This window comes from Argiope bruennichi, chromosome 6 (genome assembly GCF_947563725.1).
Source record: "Argiope bruennichi chromosome 6, qqArgBrue1.1, whole genome shotgun sequence".
NCBI classification, from domain to species: Eukaryota; Metazoa; Arthropoda; class Arachnida; order Araneae; family Araneidae; genus Argiope; species Argiope bruennichi.
Window position 1 is genome coordinate 77530125 of NC_079156.1, and position 24020 is coordinate 77554144.

General features: G+C 29.1%; 1 protein-coding gene across 1 annotated transcript in view; it reads left to right on the plus strand.

Moving 5' to 3' along the window:
- Positions 1-24020, plus strand: part of LOC129972508 (T-box transcription factor TBX10-like) — a 103066-nt gene that overhangs the window by 12907 nt on the left and 66139 nt on the right. The window lies entirely within an intron of this gene.

Genomic DNA, 24020 nt, shown 5'->3' on the forward strand with positions numbered 1-24020 from the left:
AAAATCTTGACGATTTAAAAACATAACTTTTTTCCCCCCAATCTCCAACTATAGTACATTTAGTACAACAACATTGTTGTACTAAAATTCAAACCATTTTCATTGTTTCATCACACATTTAGTCTTATGATTTTCTTCCATTGTTATAAGCTAAAGGAGAAGAATTTCGTTTAATATCTGTGTGGCTTGCAAAGCAAATAAATAATAATAATAAAAAAAATTGAAGTTGCCAATTGAAAATTAGACGACAGATAAACTAGATAATTAAGTTTTTAATTGAGTTTTAATGTATTAAAATTGGTTTATGTTGGAAAAATTCATGTTCAAAATGGAAAAAAAAAATCATGTAAAACCATTAAAATTGCGCGATATTAATATCTGATCTCTTTGCTTAACATTTTTTTGATGGAATTATGGACATGAAATGATCAAGAGATTTAATCAAAATTAAATATAATCAATATTCTTGGTGAAGCATCTAGTCACCAAAGGTGACTAATTTTAAATAAGTAAGCTGATGCCTTTAATTTTCCTAAAACTATTTATTTTTACAATCGTATGGAAGAGTTAAATGGAGAGAGAACAAACGCAATACATTATACCCGCAGTTTTATATTTTCCATTTCTTTTCATCATTTCTGATATTAGGTCTTGAACACATATTTAAACTTTATTACAGTTTTGGTAGAATGGAAGAAAAAGTTTGAAATTAAATATAACTCGATTTTATATCTTCGCAGTTCTTAATCTTATCTATTTAAACGAGAAGATTAAACTTTTAACTTGTATCTTTCCCCCGTGTATTGCACCATTAATGCAATACATTAATGCATTCATAACTGTGTAATGATCTATTTTAATTAAAGAATGGATTTGTTAATTTTAATGTAGTTTCAAAAACAAGCCTTTAAAAATATTTGGTCTTTGCAATTTAAAACTTTTTGCTTGAATCTTGGCTGCACAGTTAAAAGAAAAGATAAAAAGGATTAAATGTAAGATATAAATTGTGTGTTCACAGACCAATCCAAAAGCTTTGTTATATCAGTTAATTATTATGCATGCTTGCTTTTAACAGATTTCCTAGCATACAGTACACTCCCGATTATCCGCGGAATTGGGTGGCGCGGCCGCCGCGGATAACAAAAATCGCGGATAATCCGAAAAAAGCTAAAAACGGGTATAGCAAAACAGAAAACAGTCATTCCAAATTTGAAAAATCGTTTTATGTACAATTAAACATAAAATAAACAGCAGGAAATGTTTAACTAACGCTTAATATTTTAGTATATCACTCAAAACTAACCTAAAATGCATTTTGTTAATGAAAACAGAAAAGTGCTTTGTACTTACGAGCGGCGTCAAGGATGCACAGAAAAATTAATACATATGTACTGTTTTAATACTGTAATGTATTATGTAATTACAAAAGCATAACTGTAAAACTGCACCTTTTTGAAAAAATTAGTCAAAAAAAAAAAAAAAAAAAACTTTGTGCAGCAGGCGCGGATAATCCGCACCGCGGATAACCCGCCCGCGGATAATCGGGAGTCTACTGTACCATAATTTTGAAATTCAGGCAAGAAAAGCATTGAGTGTTCCGCAATGATGAACCCTCCCAAATGATTAACGAAGTATTTGGCGACATAATTTTATTTCAAATGGTTTATACCAAAATGACATAATTTAAATGTTATAGAAATATTTTATTTGTTAAGATGTTAGTAGTTAAAAAAAATAGTAAATTTAATATCTTGTGTTGTTATTTTTTTGGTTTTTAAGAAAAAAATGATATCGCATTTTCGTACCTCTAACTTTCTGAATATTTTACATTTTTTTTCTCGCTATGAATGATTTAATTTTTTGTATATTAAATATTACGTAATAGTGTATGAATAATAAATTATAAAAGTTAAGCAACTAAAGCGATTAAAAATCTTGCCTTTTAAAATAATAATAGACATTATAAGTTGGTATATTATGTGTAAATTGCGTAATGACATATGTGATACAATGAGCAAATGCAAAAATCGTTCAAAACGCTCTACAGGTTTTATCACTTGACTTTGAACCACATAGTTACTTATGAGTAAAAAAAAATATATATTTAAAAAATGATTTTTTTCACATATTTTAATTACATTTTTGCATCCGTCAAAATTTCAGTCTTTTAAATAATGTCAATTTTACTTCAGAACATCCTTCTCATATAATTCCATTTTCAATAAAATGTCCGTATATTTTTTTAAATTTTAATAATGTAAAAAACAATTTAACACAATTTTTGCAACAATACTTCTGATAATTTTATACTTGATTTATAGTCATGCTCTTTGTGACACTATTCAATACTTTTTTTTGTGTGCACGCTATCTCTGCTATATAATTAAGAAAAAGCTTCAAAAATAAAACTTGAGGGAGGGATCTTCCCAAAACTTCCTCGCTCATTCTCTAATAAAGGTGTTACACCATGAACGCTTTGCACGGCACTGGTGTACAATAGTTACGAAATATTAACATTCGATGTGAATTTAGCATTTTTACTAAATCTATCATGTCCTTGGAGAGTTATTTGGCGATTAAGTCCTAGTATAAGATTAGTAACAACCAAAAATCGAATCTGTATCTTAGATGCGTTTTTTCTAATCGATTAAAAAATATTTTTAAAAATTACACTAGTTTCAAAATCTCACTACCAAATTTAATATATTTAATTCATTACATTTTTGAGTTATCACTTTAATATGTTCCAAGAAAAACACAGTAAGGCGGTCAATCCCTCATTGGATTTGGCTCAAAATGTCTACACTATAGATGTTAAATATGTATGTGTCTACACTATAGATGTTAAATATGTATGTGTCTACATTATAGATGTTAAATATGCATGTGTCTACACAATAGGTGTTAAATATGTATGTGTCTACACTATAGATGTTAAATATGTATGTGGCTACACCATACATGTTAAATATGTATGTGTCTACATATAGATGTTAAATATGTGTACCGACTTTTATTCTTCTAGCTTTCTTCAATATGTTGCCAACGTGTTAACATTTATTCGAACTGCCGGACAGACAGGCGAACTTCCTCAGAAAGAATTTTATGCAAATTTTGACAGAAATCTATAAATTTAGTGTAAAGACCGTTAACCAAATTTCATTCTTCTAGCTCAAAGTGTTTTTGAGTTATCTTTGTCACAGACAGACGGATGGGCATTTTCCAAAAATGTTTTTCGAACTTAAGGAGATCTAAAAAGTGGAGATTCGTCAAAATCTCTGGTTTGAATTTTTAGATGATTACTATACTTTTTCTATACTACGTATACGAGAAAGTAATAAAGATAGTTTTAATCAATCTTAAAATATTCTTACACTGCATTGTTTCGGATTATAAATTCCTTAATTTCCGTAGAAATTCCGTCTTTAAATATTTTTTTTAAAATTAGCGTTCTTAATATGTCATCTGCATTAGTTGTAGAGGGAGAGAAGGAAAGACAGACTTCTGATTCTGATTTCCTAAAAAACTTAGGGGTAAAGAATCTAAAAAGAAAAAAGAAGGGAAAAAAAAAGAATGAACGAAAGAAATAAGCGGAAGACTCGAATTAATGACCTCTAAAAAAATTAGGAAACGGTATTGGGTACGAAAAATTAATCTCTCATCGCATCTCTTTTTATGCATATTTTGTTTCATTGGTATAGTAAGCGTGAAGTTAGGCTACTGTTTTCTCTCGTATGTTTTCATCCTCATAAAAATCCTTTTGCTTTTCCTCTAATTTCCTGTTATTACTTCGATGCTTTACGCAAATTATTCATCCAGTGTTTCTGCCATGTCTTTTATATTTTCTTAATTTGTGTTGTTTATGAGTAGAAATTCTTACATGTTTTTTCCCCCTGCTGGTCTATAAGGAAGTGTTGAGATCTTTTATTCATTCTCTCACTGTATTGCCAATTCGTTAAATGATAAAATAAGTTTTGGTAACTTCTTGAAATTCATTAACGATAACATTGACGATAATTTGCGTTAGAGTAATTTGGCACTCAAATTTCTGTAAAATATACTTCCTCCTTTCATAAATAAATAAATAAATATCAAGGATAGTTTTCTTAGAGAGCAGTTTCCTGAGATTGAGATATGTGCTTCTCAGTTTTTAAAAAATAGAGGTTATAGGATACTTTAATTTTCTTTTGCACGTAGGAGCATTTTCAATTTTCATTTTATCAATTTGGTTTGGAAAAACTGCAAAATAAATAAATAAATCATTACATTTGCCAAGGTTATAACTATTATATGGGTTTATTTTATTTTATTTTATAACCCATATGGACCCTATCTACCCAATAAGAGTATGACCTAGTATGGGAGCAATTATAGTCGTTATTAAAAAAGGGGCAGTAATTAAATTACAAGCAAACTAAAATACTACATTTGCTCAATCCGAAACAGTAGGGAATAAAAATAGTTATACAGCTCAAAAACCACTTAAAAATGAGAGTGCTTACTTACATAGAATTGCAGTATAAAATATATATACCACAGTAGGATTTTAAAATGTTACACAAATAATTGTCGAGTTATAAAATAGAAGATTACAAAGCGTGATATATATATAAAGATCAATTTCCCGAATAAATGAGTCTAAGATGATAACATAAAAATCGGATGATAACAATAATACAAATATATTCAAATCTTTTAAAGGCAAAAATCCCATTTAGCAGATGAGGGCATTGCCTTTAAAAGTTCATCCTATCTTATTTTAAAAACTTCCATTATTTTGTTGATAGTCACTAAATTTTTAATTAAATTCTCGAACCACGCTTTCCTGCTGTTAATAGCTAGTTTTCTTTAAAGATGATACTCCTTGGTGTATATGCATACACATAATGGTTCGTATAAAATGGTTTTTTCAATAGGCTTTGATTTATAGTTATTACTGCCATACATAAATTGAAATAAATAAATAAATTTGTCACATGACTATCATTATGTTATGCATCTTCGTCCAGGCTTGTTTAAATGATGCACAATAAATTGAAAATTCTAAAATACTTTCAATGAACACAATCCTTTTCCAAAATAAGAGCAATGACCAATAAATTAGAAACATTGTCTTTTTTACATCTTTATTATAAAAGATATTCGTAAACTTTAAAAAAAATTACAAAATATGAAACAAAGAAATCGTGAAAGATAGGATCAAATAGGATCTTTTTTATTTGTCAGTTTATGTTAAAATCCATTCTGGTACCTTAATTACAGGAAAATTCAGTAATAGCTTCGTTTAAAGTTCTTAAAATAAAGCTCTATTTTTGCCAGTTCAAAGATTGGAATTTGACTCAAACAGAAAAACATGTACCCCACTATAAATACTCCTGCGCTTTGTCACATTTAAAGTAACACTGTACATAAACTTATACATATTTTTTAACCATGAACTCAAAAAAAATATATACGCTCTAAAATAGCAGAAAAATATAGGATCTAAAATGAGATTGCCAGAACCACCATAAAAATACAAGTGAATTCAGCCGAATATAAAATTCCTGTCTGTACCAAAGCTAAAAACAAACAAAAAAAGTATCATAAAGGATCATAAATTAAAGATAAAAAAATGTCTTTTTATTTTTTAACGTATGATCTCATTAGAGACTTGTATTTTCCGTTAAGAAAGCCCATTTTGGATTATGATTACTAACAGTATCTCTAAAGTATACATTTTTATACCTGATATATCTTTAATATACTAACATATTCTTATACCCGAACAATATCATTAATATGGTATACACATGACTGTTTAATATTTCTAAGAAAACTTTATCACCACAGCCATCATCTTTTACCTAGATTGCTTATTATATCCTGTGCCCGTTTTTAGAGTACTTGTTTTTCCAATTTAGGGATAACTATAAGAATAATGACTCATTAAAAAAAGGGTATTTTATAATATCCTGGTTTCTCAGCTGTTGAATTTTCACCGGTAACCTTTAAAGATGTGAACCGGTAAAAAAAAAAAAAAAAAAATGAAACTCGGCTACCAATCTATGACCTCTTAAACTCGTATATATATTTTTTAATATTGGTATTAAATTTGGGAGAAATTCGCTAATTTAATCTAGTTCATTCTAGATTAAATTCGTGCTAGTGCTGTGAAAGCAACAGATTATTAATTTGCTTTCGAGTGCCTCCGCATTATCTCATTGAAATAATATTGAAAGGTAATATTGATTTTACAGTAAAAATATTACAGTTGGACAAAATTCGAAGAAAAAAAATTAAATTTTAGAAAGTGATATTAATTGATTAGGGAGATATTTACATACCTTGTCCATGTGAAACTTATTCAACGGTTTGTTTCAAATATGTTCTTTTTCCTGACGTCAAAAGTTTTAATATATGAATATATATTCTGTTGTTGATGATGTCGTGTCCGCATTACCAGGGGAAAGAGGGTGCAGTAGCTTCTGAGGGTAAAGACCCCTGAGCACCCGAGGGCAGAAGTCTGACTTTTAGCTCATATGAAGATGAAACTCATGCATTCGCTTGCACAACCCCTTTTTACAGGGAGGCACATTCACACACCTCACAGACAGAACACAGATAAAGAACAACCATGCCCGAACCGTGATTCGAACCTGGGACGGCCAGATCATGGGGAAGATGCGCTACCCCTGCGCCAGGCCGCCGGCATATTTTGTTGTTAGACCAACATAAAAAAACACACCCTGAATTTAGTAAACTGTAAAGCTCCAAAACTATATTAAACTAAAAAGATTCATCTTTATAACAAGAGGAAGATTCAATAATCAGGTTTGGCAGTAATATATTGTTTATATTAGTTAATTTTGTTCATGAATTCCTATAATTCCACGAATGATATCTTAAGTAGAAGTGAGATTAAAATTGCTTTAGTTAATGTATTTACTAATTTAGTATTTATAATACAGTTTTTGATTTATTTACTTTTGATTAATATTTTAAAATTGGTTTTTATTTTTTCCTGAAAAAATTAAACTTCTTTCAAATTAAAAATTCAAATTATTTAAGAAAAAATTCATTGATTAATTCATTCAGTTACGATTTTAAGAATTTCTTTACATTACTTTATTCTTTCATTTCAATTAATTTTAATTTATTAACTGGAATTAAAGTTATTGGAAAAAAGACGGATCTGTTTTATTAAAGTGAATTGAACAAAATATTATGCCGAACTTGAAAATATTATATATTGGGCTAAAAAGAATGAAATGAATAAAATTGATGACTAACTAATATTCTGTTAATTTCTCTTGAGGGAGGCGCCTTCAAATATGGGAATGAGAAGTTGCCGAATTAATAAGCAGTTCCTTGCTTTTCTCAAGAATACTGAAATTTGTGGTATTGCCTGGGTAACAGACCTGTCGCCGATGACGGTCTTAACTTTGTCTGAGGGTAATCTCATTCACCGCTCGCCATTTTGCGTCGGCCACAGAGTTCAAGAATACTCACCCGGCTATCGGGTTATGCCATTCACCCAGATCAGAGGGGTAATTCTTTACAATTACCATTAAATAATTTAAAGTAATGTTAATTTAATTAAATGGTTCATTGAAAGAAAAAAATATATGTTTTATTACATGTTTTTTTTATTTAACTTTAATTTATTATGAAATAATTTCTAATTAAATGAAACACTTTTCTTTTACTTTTTTCATACTGCATATCGTTCAAAAAACAATAATAATTATCCTAATATAAAAAAGTTAAATTTCGTGCATAATTATTGCTAATCATTTACTTTAATTATAATGTACCTCACAAATATTATTGAAATTGCTTTTTTGTTAGTGATTAATATAATATTCTAATTCCTCAAAAATTCATTTAACTCCAGAGTGAAGTATATAAAAAGTAAACTATGCGAAACTAACACTATTTTTATGAAGTTGAAACTCAAGGCTATGATTAAAAAAATATATCTTTTAGCACCTTTACTCTTACCTTTTTAGAAAACTTGCAGCTTTTGCTGTTTTTTTTTTTTTTTTTTTTTTAAATCGTTTGCTGACAACAAAAGTAGAAGTGTATTAGTTTTACTGATTTTTATCAAGAGTACGGAGCATCTGATTGAAGCTGTCAGTGTTGGAATACTTGGAGCAGGGCGAAGTTGACAAGAAGGCAAGAAAGATTTTTTTCCCCACCTGACTGAAAGAGTCACACAAAATATACTTTAGAATACCTATATTACTCTCGGAAAATCTTTTGAAGGATTTACTCTTCACGTAAATTTAACAAGCAGATATTGCTTTGCCACTGACACACTTCATTAAAGGGATTTTAACAAAATTATTTTTATTCAAAAGAAAACAATTTTTATTATATAAATTGAATTTTCCATTTATTTGGAGTCGTTCTGATCAGTCAATGTGTTAAGAGATGCTGCTTATAACTTATAACAACTATAAATAAATAATGATATTACGATATATCGAAAAATATCAATATGTGTTGGATGATATACCGCGATGATGAAGTTCCATCATCGCCCAGCCCTACTTAAGAATCTATATTATTTAATTACATCCCCCGATGTATCAGTTGAAAACTGATATTTAAAAGGTCCTTACTAATTCATGATTGACTGTTAACATATACGCTATATCATTTATGTTAATGAATAGTGACACAAAACGTATACGTTTATCGAATGAATATTAATTAAACAATTAATATCGGGTATCAAAGATTCATATTTCAATTTAAGCCGATGAGAACTATATTTATTGTATTTCTGTATTAATTACGTTAGATTTACATGTTATTTCATCGTATTCATTACTCAATTTAAATATGACTAATATCTCGGGCTTAGTCGATAAATGCTAATTCAATAATCCCATTATTGATTACGGATATTATTATTAACAAGGGACATAGAAAGATTGAATTATTATAAATGTGATAAAAATCACCTTTCTTTCATTTTTAAACAGATGGTTGATTCATAATGTTTTGCTGATTTGCTTGTTGATTTTTAATAAAATTACTGGTTCGAAAATGTTTGTCTGCAAAAGTACGTCGATGCGAAAATAGACCAAATGCAGTCAAACCGTTTTTGTGCAGTAAATAGGGACCGCGTGAAAGAAATCGCACAAAAAAAATATTCCGAATCTTCATAAATAGTTATTACAAATAATTTTTAAAAACATATGAAAAAAAATTTTATGCCGTGAAGGGGGGCTGCATAAAAAAAAAAGTCTGACTTAGAAAATCTGATGATCACTTTCGAAGATTTGCGAAATAATGTATGAGTAATGAGAAAGTGATTTCCAAATAAAATAAATAAATAAATTATACAAGTAAACATTTTTTAATAATTTAATTTCTCATTTTGAACATGGTGAAATTTTCATAATGCACATAATTCAATGCTACTCACCGTAATCCAAAATACGCATCTTATGATGAACTGTTTCAAAATCACTTTCATCACTTGAAGATATTAAAGTTGATCTTTTTGTGGAATATATTATTAATTTTATTTTGGAATTTTATTTACATTGTATACTATATATATTGCATTAGTGTATATTGTACACTGATAGAAAACATTACCACGTTGTTATAATGCCAATACCTTTTCCATTCATATACCGCATAAAAAAGGATTGCGCAAAACTAACTTTGACTACATTTAATTGAATGTAGGTATCGAGTAAAGTCTCTATCTGAAATAATTTTTGTTTTGTAACAAAAATAGGTTTATCGCATCCTAAATATTCTAAACCACTTTTTAAGATTTAATAATTTTTGACTATATAAGTTATTTACTTTTGAATCTATTAATTATAGTTCAAATAATATTTTATTTTATAACAAGTTATATCTATTTTAATTTTATAAAGATATTAATGCATTATCTTGTTAGATGTTATTCGCTAACTTACAAAAATCTGCTATTATACATTAAAAGAGCCCATCTTGATCGAATACATATATTAAGAACAATAAGAGCTATAGATGAATACATTTTTCAAGTGTTGTTTCAAAACCGCAATTTTCAAATTGTCGAAGTAGGTTTTCATAAACATGAATTCTACCTCAGACAAATGCTACTGCTCTTTAATATTTATAATATGAAATGAGTTTTTGTATGAAATATTTTGTAAATTGCAAGCGCCGATTTCTTATTTAATTCTAATTTAATAAAGATAGGTTTTTAAATTTTATTTTGAGCAATATGGCTATGCCACAAGCATAGAGATTTCTCACAAATATTTATATTAATTAAGATATCGATAATTTTTAGCATTTTCTATTTATAAATTATAATTATTTGTATCTATTAGAGAAATTATATGATCAATGACCATTACTGGTGTTTTGTTTTTGCATTATTAAAAAAATGTAACACTTTTTTAATATTTGCTTTGAGAAATTTTTCAAGAAAATGTGAGATATGAATTAAAAAATTGAAAAGTTAAATTCCATTATTTTTATCTACTCCCCTTTGTTATAATTAAGAACCACTGAGAGGATGTGAAAACTAAATTCCGAACAATATTCCAGTCTTTGTTAATTATTTTCATCGAACAACGTATTTAGTTTGTAGGAGATTATATTAAATGCGTATGAAAATTTTGTATTAATATAAACGTTTAAGTGCAAAATTTTTCGAATTCACATTTAATTCATGTGAATTATATGTGAATGTTTATGTTCATAATTACGATTCTGTATACTGATTTTTTAAACTGAAAACCAGATTACCCACATTTCTTATTACATTGTCGTAAAGAAATTTCTTTAAATTGTACTTTTATTTTGAATTTTCGATTCCTATGGCCCTTTTCTTAAATACTTTTTGTATTTAATTTTACTTTGTTATTATCATTTGTTTTAAATATTTCCAATGAATTGATCTAATATACAACTTACTTAATAAGCTTTCTATGCAACACACGAAGAGTAAGGATTAGGACAATTATACAACTAAACAATTAATTTTAAAGTTAATATGTATCCATTCTTAAAATAAATAAAATCATGTAGCCAGATGTTATGAATGTTCATATTTGTGAAGGATATAATCATAAAGACTTTAAGCAATATGTATTTGTCATTTTAAACTTAATATGGTACTTCCAACATACTTCCCCAATTTTTTGAACTGTTAGTCTCACGACCTGCTTAGGAATCTCATTCTCCACCCTAATCCTCTTCAGGAATCTGATCCTTTTTTCACCGGTAATCTCAAGAGCGTTGTCGTTTTCGAGCAGGGAGTTCGACATCGTAATCTTGCATCGTCGTAGTCCTGATTTAGCGGCGCATTTAACTTGGAGTGATCTTTTCTGTAAGAGGACTGGTTGGCCATCAATCCGCTGCCAACAAGACTTTCGCGTGCCCTCCGAGCCAGGAGATAAATTCTGTCAGAACTACAGATAGAGACTCGGAGTCCATTATTTTCCAGATATCAGCAGTTTCCGGATATTGAGTACTGTACTTTAGAATGACGAAAGTTGTTGCTTTTATGTCTTTTTGAGATGGGAGTTGGTGCTTTAGTGTTTCTGGAGATGGCAATAGTGAATAATATATTGTAGGTATTACCAATTCTGAAGTTAGAGTTCGATATTATTGTATGGATGCAGATTTTGGCATTTTGTTTTATGGTTCCTCTAAAAAATTAATAATTTAGTAAAATTACACATTTTTTTTTTTTTATTTTGAAGAGTGGAGTGGATGGATATTTTCAGATTAAAAATTTTTTGATTCTTTTCAAAATTTTAGGATGTTATAAAAGAATTATAATCTCGTAATAAGCGAATACATTTCATGTAAAAACAAAAAGCGCTGACGTCCTGGCCTAGGGGTAGCGCTTCTTCCCCGTGATCTGGACATCTCGGGTTCTGGCATGGTTGTTTTTTACACTATGATCTATCTGTGAGGTGCGTGAAAGAGCCCCCTCCCCCCAATCCTGTAAAAAGGGGTTGTGCAAGCGAGTGTGTGAGTGCCTTCATATGAGTTATAAGTCAGACTTCTGCTCAGGGACATTTACCCTCAGAAGCTATTGCACAAACTGGGCTTAAATCGCTGACTCTGTCAGCGGGCTTGTCTATGACAAGTTTCATAAGTAACAACAATGCTTTTGTATCATATTAAAAGATACATAAAGTTGAAGAACTACGTTGGTTTACTAGTAGATGCAGTTATTAGTTAACCAACCGTTCGTTGAATTTAGTGTCATAGCAAAGTGGCTAAGCTATATGATAACAAAGATGGCCGTTTTTTGTCAAATCAATTGTATATTGTTACTTCAAGAAGTAAAGATGCTTGTAGAGCTTTCGAGCAAAGGATTTACCTAATGCAAGTCCTTAGCCTTAAAAATGCCTTAAAGAAAGATAGTTCAATTATAATGAGCTATTAATTACGGACAAACTTCATTACGAAAAAGTCAATAGCATAAGCGATTTTTAAAATAATAAATAAAAATTTATCTAGCGTTTGTCGATTAAATGTATATTTGATTTGTAAAAAGAAAACGACGCTTGTACGAATATCGCATTATGGGATCACAGGCCATAATCTTTTTTCATCACTCAGTTCACATCAAATGCCCCCTTTAACTTACAACATAGGCGTCTCAAATTCCGATATTCCGCCATATAACAAACTGCAGTTCATCTCTAGTAATGTTTTGCTGCTTGGAGTGTATAACAATATTTCAAAAAAAAAAAAAAAAAAAAAAAATCACCCTCCTCCTCTATAAAAAGAAAGCCCATCTCCGAAATCGGGATGATGTAGAAAAAAAAGGGGAGCCTAAATCAAGCCATTCCCCATGCTGGCAGGGGCGTGGTGGAGGGAATGCTTGCTGACAGACAGAGCGCACGCTTCATGTCTTTGTGGGCTTTCGAATCCACGGACTTTTACGGCTGGAGGTGCAGCCGCTCCGCCGAAGAAGAAAATCCGGCCTCTTATTCGTTTTGCGATGGTTGCTATTTTCTGAATTACTCAGCTGGCGTGTCAAGATCCACAGTCACTCGCTAAATTATTTGAGGACTTGAAAAAGCTTTCGTAATGCTACGACATATTCAATCAGAATAAATATTTGTAAAGAATTTTTTTTAGACAGATTACTATGTTTCTTCTTAGTTTTAGGAAAATTTTGTAAGTTTAGTATCTTACGAAATTATTTATATTTGTAAGGTGCATTGGTTAGGTTTATTACTATTTTACTAAGTTTGACTCGCGGAAAATTATTAAGGAGATGTATTGGCTAGATTTATTATTATTTTACGAAATTTGATTTGCACAAGTTGGATAAAAGCCACATTTATAGAAAATGATGAATTCTTTTTCGATCAACTGTTTATAATTTTCATTTAGAAATTCCAGTTAAATATTTTATGCCTTTTTCTAAATTAAATATCAGAAAAATTTAAGGATTTTTTTTTCTCAATGAAATAAAATAAAATATATGTAGCATTTTTAAAATATGAAATATTTTTCTAAACGTTTTCCAAAACCAGAATCATTAAGAAATTTTAAAGCGCCTAAATAATTGTTCCAGTGACTATACATTCAGGGCGCAATTGAGTTCTGTTGAAGAGAGACCTTTTAACTTCAAAGAAATGGCGTAGTTTAAATTTTTTTAAAAAAAAATAGAAGTTTAAAATGTATTAATTTGGTAATATGACAAATTTAAAGAATAGACCAAATTTTAGAAAAGAATTCAAAATGGAACTCTACAATCCATGTTCAAATATTTAAGTATAAACCCTGTTCCGTTGCATATAAATGTCTGCAAACAATTCAATTTTTAACATAAGTTCCACTTGCCTCTTTTTTTTATTGATATTCTCTTAATTGTTATTTTTTCAGATATTTTCAGTAATAACTTGAATAGAATTGTTTCCTTCTGGATTCTAATCATTTTCATTTTCCTTCTTCAAATAAAATCTATAGAATCGTATACTCCGTTTTTCTAAGAAATTTAAAATATTTATTAAATGAATTTTTAACGATGGTTTTAAAATATCGCAATTTCGCAATGTACATGCATTAGTTCACTCTGAATTTCTTCTTATTATCGCGTGGCATTTTAATTTGAAAAGGGAGTTTTGTTTCAAAGACAGTTATTGTCATTTGCCCATTGTTTAAAATTATAAAAATTGACTCTTATAGAACCTGGATATATATATATATATATATATATATATATAATATATGTTTCCAAAAATGGAGTAATAATCTTAAATTTATAAACAAGCTTTTTAATAACCTTTAACTGCTAATGGGACATATTTCCCACTCACATTTTAAATCCGTAACAATTTAAAATCTCTCAATTAGAAAAAAATCCATATTAAAAGGTTAAGGCAATCTCTATAATGATATTTCATTTGTTCTGGATTGTTTATAAGGATTGTGTGTTTTTAATTTTTTTTGTAAAGTTTAACAAATTTTTTAAATAGAATCTTGCCTATTTTATATCACACGGAAAACAATGCGTAAATAAGAATATAAGATTAAAAACAAGTATTACATAAAAAAATATAATCTGTAATTTGGATATGCTATATGTACACTTGACTCACACTTGTCGAAACTAAATGCTACTTTAATTTAAAGATCAAGGTGAATATTTATTAAATAATGTTTAAGAAAATGAAATTCTAATTTATTGCATAAAATCGACAATTAAAATTCAGAACAAATAAAAATTATTTAATTATTTAACTTAATAAAGGAATTTATTATGCCAAACTTTGCTTTTAATTATTACAGTTCACTCAGATAACAAAAAAGCCGGATAAGCCGGAGTTCTTTGAATTCATTTCTTTGCCTGCCCATAACAGAAGACAAAGTTTTTATACCAAACGCATTACGTAATACGCATTTTCTCACTTCTTATTGTGTACTAAACCCTGCATTTATCTAAATCCATGTAGAAAGTGAACGCGGTGAATCATAGAAGCAGTTGGCGGTAATATGTCGGATTAAAATAGAAGACTCTGTACTGATAGTTTATATACTGCATTGCACGTTTCAAGAATTTATTAGAGAAAAAGTAAGTTAAAGGATATAAACTGTTCGCATTTTAATATAAATTCTATAATGCCTAACTTAAGTGCAGTAAACATAAACAAAATGTTAAAGTAAATCGTATGCCTAGTTCTTAAGAGAATTGACTCACACTGATTTTATATTTCACAGATAAATAATTACACAGATATGAAAAGGTAACCCTAAGATAAGAATCAAAACTCACAGTTTTTATTTGAAAAAGTCCTTAATAAATTACTGTTTCTGTTAATGATTAGTTGCCTTAATAGATGACTGTTCTAATTAATGATCAGTTGCTTTCCTCATTTATTTACGATAAAAGAAAACTAGGCCGAATTGTACAAAAGTCGGATAGTCGCGAACCAGATACTCGGGAGTGTACTAGATTCACTCAATAATGATAATGTGTTTTGTACAAACAGTCCCGTCCCACTTTTATTGGACAGTAAGTCACAAACGATTATTATGTGTAAAATAATTAAATCACAGCAGCTGATTAAAAGAAATGAAATATTAATTTCAATCGAGAATATTGCCTCATCCTTACTTTAAAAAAGCAGCCCCATTTTTGAACGACAACTTGGGTGTTCCGATGAATTTATCTGTCTGTTCCATACGTGCCGATTTTCAAGTTTATGCGCGTCAAGGATTCCTCAAGTGGACTCTTGAGGTGCATAAATCTCTCGCTTTTCAGTTTGGTAGTGCGAACAGTTATTTAAGCTCTTTACCTCCGTTCTCCGGAGATGTTGAGTCACGGATGAAATCGACGCCTCTTCAGAGGTGAAGATTTCCAGCGATCTGTTTTTCCATCAACTAATGCCATGATATAATTAAATATACGTTTAACACCAGCGATTAGATATACGTTTTCCGCTGCTGTTCGTCAACTTGATGATGCCAGAAAAGATATTATTTAGATGTAGGGAGAAAATAATTATTTTAATTCACTTACACAAGACATAAATCTTTCTTTAATGAGTATTCACTTGCAACAGATATATAGTTGCTGTAACTTACCATTTTGAGGTATGAACTAATTGATCATATTCTAGCGTTTTGCTTATGGATAGTTTAGCTATGACGGACTCGTGTTTTATTGTGAATGAGAAGTTTAATGTTTATTATCAATAATCATTATGAATAAATGGTATATTATTGTTTTTATGGTGTACATTTGGTCACGTGTTTTGTGAATACATTTTAACAGAACAGAAGCAGAAAATTTAGAAAAAGAAAAAAGAATCTAAAAAATTTATATTGCTTATCTATTTATTTTATTTTTTATGCGCACATATTTTATTATTTTGATGGGGGGAAAACTCATAACTTTGTTTCTTTTTAGTAATAAGAAAAATTAATTAATTTAAAAAAGGAAATAATATTTTTCTTTCTGATTCTGGTGTAAACTTTTATATAAAGATTGAAATGTCTGTAATTCTTAAAAGTTTTTTTTTTTAAACGACGTTAGTAATTATTTTCTTAACATTTTAGAAATGGCAAAGGTATTTTACATATTTTTAAGAACTATTTTCTATAACATATTGAAAGAACTATTTTGCATATTACTAAGAACTATATACATTTTTACATTTTCATGTGGCTAAATGGTATTGCGTAATTATATGAAAGTTAAATCATCTTTGAACTTTGAGATAACTATTTGTTAACTTATTTCAATTAGAAAAGCATTCTTGATGGTACTATTTGAATGAGTTATTTTTTAATTACTATTGAGTGAATATTTGATTTGAATCCTGTCAATAACAAAGAACATGAGTGTTATATTAAGAAAATGAATATTTAAAGCTGCCTTGTATTGTTTCTGAATTTACATAAGGAACATATAAATACAATACAAATATAAATATTAAGGAACATATAAATACAATGCGAGACGCATTATAGAATATAAAGCAATACATTTTTAAATCGTAGTTTGATTATTCAAACCAATGTTTAATAATTTATAAAAATATTTAATTGTTCCCTAAACTATAATATTTGTTTTTTGGGGGGAGGGGGGTTTGTATTCGCATAAATTTTTTTTATGATTTCTTCAAAATTCTGCCAAAATGAAGGTTTTTTTTTTTTTTTTTTTTTTAAATAAACACTTTTAGTGATTGTAAATTAATTTAGTACTTGCTTATTCAATCATTCGACTATTTTTTATAGCTTTAAACAAACAAACAAATTTTTCGACAATTTTTTAAAAAAGAAATTAGTGCTTTTTTTTGTAGTCTAACTATTATTTGTTTGGGTTTCAAAGAATTATATATTCTGCCATCGTCTAGTCGAATTTATGTTTAATTGCTATAAATAATAAATTTTTCCGATTCTTTGCAGCAAATTATTTTCTTTTTGTAATGACTGGAACTGTTTCTCCTTAGTATCCGTAACTAAATTTCTTATACATCAATAATTTTAAATTTAATTTTACTAATTACGGTATTAATATATCATTTAAAAAAGCATTTATTTTTTTGTTTCAGGAATAATAGTGTTCTATTTTTATACTGATTTTTTATTTATTTTATAAATACTGCCTTTTATAATGACTCTATTCAGAAAATTATTAGTTTGGCTACATTAAATCTGATTCTTAGTATCTGGATCAAGTTTGACTGTTTTATGTATTTACGTCTTTATCTAAATATAATTGGATATGTAATATATGTCCCTTATCTAAATATAATTAGATAAGGGATTTATTACGATAAAATATTTGGATGTTTTCAAAATTTTGTAATCATGAATGAATGCTAAAAATTTTTAACAACTTCTGTGAAACAGGAGATTTTCAAACTCCGAATATTCATAGGGATATATAGCTTGTTCTGACGTCATTTAAAATTCTGAAATTTTTCACAAAACCCTCAAATTTTGCATCATACTTCTTCAGCATCTTATTCGCTTAGAACTCTCCTATAAAATCATTTCATTTCTCATGGGTCCGAATGTACTTAATATTATATTGTTCTAATTCGCTATATAAACTTCTCAACTACATTTATTATATTCTTACTGAACTACATTTACTATATTTTTACTACATTTGTGCTATTCTGTTATGCTTTTTTTTTAATCTTAATATGTTTCAGATTGATGCTCTTTATTTCCTGTGAAAATTTACATATGGGGATTTGAAGTACTCTATGATTGCAAAATAAAATAAGCAAATGTTAAATTGTTAATGATAGACAACAAGAAAATAAAGAACCAAAAATTATTTAATTTTTGACATGTTTATGGGATTTTTTTTCCATTTAAGTTTTGTTTGAAATTCTCTGAATTCTTAATATGTACAGCTCTGAATTGAAGACTTATTTAAATAAAGTTAATTACAGAAGGAAAAACATTTTAGTTTTTCAGAATTAGGCATGAGAATTATTTTAAATAATCTTGCTATTTCTGCAGGAACAATTTTGCTTTAAAAAATTGGATAGGAGGACCAATTTTTCAAATAATTTAACAAACAAATACATAATCATATTTTAATATTCTCTCCTAATTATGGAGATCCTAAGGATCCTTTTCCTTATGAGTGGAAGGTCATTACCGGTTTTGTAATGAAAAATCGTGAAAAATTTTGGCAATTCGTATACTAGTAAGTTAGAAATTTTGGAGATAGTTCGTTTATAAGTTTGTTTTTTCTTTATAATTACAATGTCGCACAGAAACAACCTTTACATGTTAAGGTTAACAAAAATGAAATATTTGTCAATATACTGTTGCTTTATTTTATAAATGAATGAAGTTTGTTGAGTACAATATATTTATGTTAATGAGATTTTCATCACAAAAAGCTGATGTAAAAGTCAATGGAATATAATATGTTTACGAAGGTATTTGTATGCGTGCGTATGTGTATGTATGTGCGCTGTGAACACGTCCAAAATTAGATTTCCTTTTCTTCTTGTTTCAAATAAATTGCAAATTTTTAGAAAAAAATTATGAATTAGAAAGGAAATTTGCTTAGTTCTCGGTTTTAGTTACAAAAATACTGTGGGTATCTTATCAATAAAACAAATAGTTCGATTCTTTTATACTTATTTCAATTAAATTTATATCTAGCTTTGAAAGGAAGTGAGGATATTTGGGATCGGATCATTTAATTTTAACCTTAATCAGAGGATGGAAACGACTCCTGAGCCTCATTGTTTTCCCAACATATGACCTCGACGGTTTTAATACGTCCCAAATTCATTTGCACAGAGTTTCTTTTGTTTCGAACCCATAATCTTCTAATCACCAATCTCAGAACACACCATCGTAGCCTTATGTATGGAATCAAATTTCTGTTTTTTTTTTTTTTTTTTTTTTTTTTTTTTTTGTAAATAAAAATTCTATCCCCATATTTACTTAAAGCTGTATGATACGCTTTTATTTAAACCGCTGAATTTCAATGTATTGCATAGTAACAATTTTACCTGGCACGAGGTTATTATAGCCGGGATAGTGAAACTTGAAAAAGATATCACGGGTAAAATATTGAAGGAAATTCATAATCTTTAATAATACATTGCGTTAAATTTTTAACAAGATTTAAAAAAATATAAATAAACTATTAATTTTTTAAAATTTGAAATAGAGCATTTGCTTTTTTTGTCATGTTATTTTATTTTAATCGTCTTATAAATAACGAAATAGTATTTTAAAAAAAAAACTGCTATTTTTATTTCTGAAAAACTTGAAAGTAAAATGAATAAATAAATGCGTGAAAAGTAAAAATCTATGTACAAAAGAGGGGGTGGGGGGGAGATCCCTAATTAATCATCGGTGCTCTCAATTAAAGTTATCCTTCTCTAACATATCTTCAAAATTCGCCTGCTCTTTGAAGTCCCCCCAAAAACGAATAAATTACTGACATCTCAGTCCGCAGCTTTCTGGCGGGTGTGAAATTTAAAATACAAGCTCTGTGAAAAATCGCCGCCGGCCCATAAGAAAATAAACTCCTTCTCAATAACAACACCATCATAAACCTTGCAGTGACAAATTCCGTAGTCACGTAATCTTTCCTTGATTCGTTCGTCAGAGCCAAGACCGCTGGCTGTCGACGCTCGCAAATAAGTTCGCATCATCGCCGGATCGTCTCCGCCTATTCTGGGTGTTTAAGGTCGAAAATTAAAACTCGAGAGTCAGTGTCTTTCGGAGTGAAACAGCGCCGAGCGAGTGAGATTGCAGCAGGAACTAATCCGTCTCCTTCCTGATTAACACGGTTCTTACCTTCAATGATTTTAGTTATTAAAAAAAAAAAACCTAAAATAGTTGTTTAAATCTAAAATTAAACATTAAAAGCTGCAATTTATGAAAAAAATTGGTAATTCCTTGGTTTTCTTCTTCTTCTTCTTTTTTTTTTGTTACAATTTGCTGGCAGATATATAAAGTAATTATGCACTCTGATGTTTTGTCTTAATTATTTACTAGGTAAGCTTTTTTTGTAAGGATTTCCTAGCAGTAATATAAAGTAATTATATACATTGTTTATTGTTTTTCTTAAATATTTAACTAAGTAGATTTTTTTTGCTAGAATTTGTTGACAGTAATATAAAGTATACACTTTGATGTTGTGTCCTATTTATTTAACTAAATAGGTGTGACAAATGCGAATCGTACGTATTAGTCTCACACCTAACCTATACTGACTCTCTTTACTATTAAGTCAACTCACACGGGGGGGGGCAACTCAGAAATGAGGATGAAAAGCTTCCGGTATAGTGGATGGTTCTCGCTACCCTGGTGGGTACAGAAATGGTGGGGGTCGGCTACGTATGTACTTTCCACTGGTAGGGTTGTGCCGTAGCCGGTGATGGCTCCTAGGATTCGACCGTAGTTCCCTCCAGTGGTCTGGCCATTCAGATTTCCCTGTATTCCTACATGCGGGTCAAAGTAGCCGGTTAAGGTTAAGATTTACTATAAGGCCAAGTATTTAGCTCTGATAAATTTCAAGCTTGCAAATTTATTATATGCGGATGAACAGACAGAAACATTCATTGATTTAATCTGTGAAATGAATTTGTTTTAATTATAAATATTGTAGTAAATGGACATAATACTGGAAACTACGAAAAAGGACAACGTTGTTAAATAACTTGATGACTTTTAGTTGTAGTAAATTAACTATTGCGTCTTTCTTTTTTATATCTATTTTTCATTTGTTATAATTTGTTTTTCAATTTTTAGAAGACAAAATTATGATTTGATACATTTGTATAATCACATATTAAAATGAAAATTAAAATGTTCTGCTATTGCGTGAATCCATTTTGTTGAAATTCTATCTTCTGCTATATAGTATTTTAAGAAGCCTCAAGCATTCATATCTATATCCACTTTATATAGATATGAATCATGAGAAAGCAACATTGATTGAAATAAAGAATGTCAACAAACTTGTTCTATTGAATTGTGCTTATTTGAATTGTAACGCTTCATCCTAACCCTTTGCAAAATGACAAAAATCAGAAAAGACTGAAAAAGGTCAAAATTTTGTTTAGTTTTTAATTAAATAAAATTCAAATAAAAACTTTTGTAACGCATTTTCACACCTTCTAAAGTATATCTAAGTCTATCCTGTAAAATATAAATACACGTATACGCATATACATTAACATTTCTTTACACAGGTATAGACTGAAAATCCAGACTATACAGTTCCGATATGCATTAATTTGATTGAATTTGTGAACAAAATTCTGAAAATTCCGTGAGAGAACGCCACGCCATATTTCTATTCTCGCTATGAATACAATTATTGCACAATGGATTCAATATAAGACTGCGGTTGAAATAAAAAATTTTTAAAAGCAAGACAAATTTTTTATTTGGTAGTTGACATAAAAACTATAAAGATGTTATTTTAGCGAGTTATTATTAAAATATTTAGAAAACCAAACTTTGCACGGCACTTATTTTATTTTATTTATTTATTTTGTAAAATCGTGTTTTTTTTTTTGGAGAGAATATTTAGATACGAATCACATACTTATTACATATGGTTATTTTTCAATCTTACCTACATTTGAATTAATCATTTAAATAAAAAAAAATTATGAATGCATATAGTTTAACATGTTATTCGAAACAATCTGCTATATTACAGTATTCATTTTACAGCTTATCTATCATTTCCTATGTTTTTGAACTTATACGCTCAGTTTTACTATGGTGAAATCTGGTCCGAAATGGCGCTATATGATAATGTCAGCATGAAATAAGATAGAAAAAGGCGCTAATAGTTAGTTATAAATAATTATGTATGTAAAATCTCGTTTTTTCAGGAAAATCACCTATATAGATCAACTTAACAAGTAAAAATATGAAATACATAAATAATAAACTAAAGCAAAAAGCGCGACTCGACCCGTGAACATCAGCAACACACGTGCCATTCATGTTGTTCTGACAACTATGCTGATTTGCTCACACTTCGAAGCGGAAGTTGAATATACTTATTCCAACAGTTAGTTATAATTTTTTTTTTATTTGTGTAAAATCACTTTTTTTTTCAGAAAAGACACCTGAAAAAGGTACTGGAAATAGCTGGAATACTTGGAAAGACAGACATACAAAAAGCAAAACCTTATCTAAATATAAAATTTGATTCAAATCGTTAGAGGAGTTTATGAGATGCACGAAATAAATTGATAAATACACAAAAATTGCTCATTTAAAGTCATAAGATTTAATGTGACTATACATATTACTACAGAATTCAATGCGTTTATAATATATCTTATAGAGTAGCAAAGTTAAATATTTAATTCATTTGAGTGAATTTCATTGTATTCTACTGAATCCAGCACTTACAGATGAACTATTAAATGACACGAGCAAGTCAAAAAGCAAATCGGAGGCATGAAATCGTGAGGAATGCCGGGAATGAGAAATGATGAGCTCCTAACGAGAGAAGGGAATGTGCAAGTGTCTTGCAATTCGCGAGAATGTATTTTAAAAGAAAAGAAAGAGAACTGAGCGAAAGCTCTTTAGATACGAACGCTGACGTAAACAAAGTGTGTGTTTAAGGACGTCGACTTGCTTTTAAAAAAGAAAATTCAACGAACAAAAATAAAATTGAGAAAATAACCCCTCTCGCACAAATCACGGAGTATACGTTTTTTGCTAATTGATGTTCTGTACCAATCTACATCTGTCTTCTTCAACAACAAACGCCGTGATATATATTACCGCTACTCTGAGCTGGGAAAAAGAATTCGCGAACAAGTAGAAAAAGAGAAAATGAAGTGAAGAGAAGAAAAAATTGTTAAAAAAAATGAAGAAACCGTTCTTTACACTTCCGCCATTCTGAGCTCTAAAGCTTGGTAGACTTTTACGATGCTTTTATTTTAGAAAATTCTTTGGTGTTTTAACTTGGTTTTCTTGGCCCAGCTTAATAAATAGAAAGATGTTTTTATTCTTATGCTTTTTTTTTTCGGAAGAAACGACAAACAAAAGTGAACCGTTACAGTTACGAAAATGATGAGGCTATCGTTGAAAAGACCAAAGATTTGTTCGCAAACGTTAAAAACGTTCTCCCCGCTTTTTTACAGTTTAATGCGTGCCGTTCAGGACTGTTGAAAAATTAAGTGTTGAAAGACGAATGAATCGTCTTGATTTGAAGACTTCAAGTAAAAAGAAGCAGACAGCGGACTAAAGAAAATATGAAGATATGAATCAAATTCAGCTGATTCAACCTGTTTTTTCCCCTGACTTTCTGTTATTCTCATTTCAAAGTAAATAGAGATTAATGTAATTGTACTTTTTTGCATAAGTTAAAATCTTTTCTGTAAAAACATACTAATTTAGAAATTTTTCATAGTTTGAATCTTTTCTTCTATCTGATTTATAAGAGCTTTCAAAATGTAGAACTTAAATTTACTTTTATATTGTATTTGTATTACGCAAGAATTTTTTTTGTAATAATATTATAGAATTTTAACACGCTCTATTGGTTGTCAGATCAGGTTAGAAAATGTTATTAG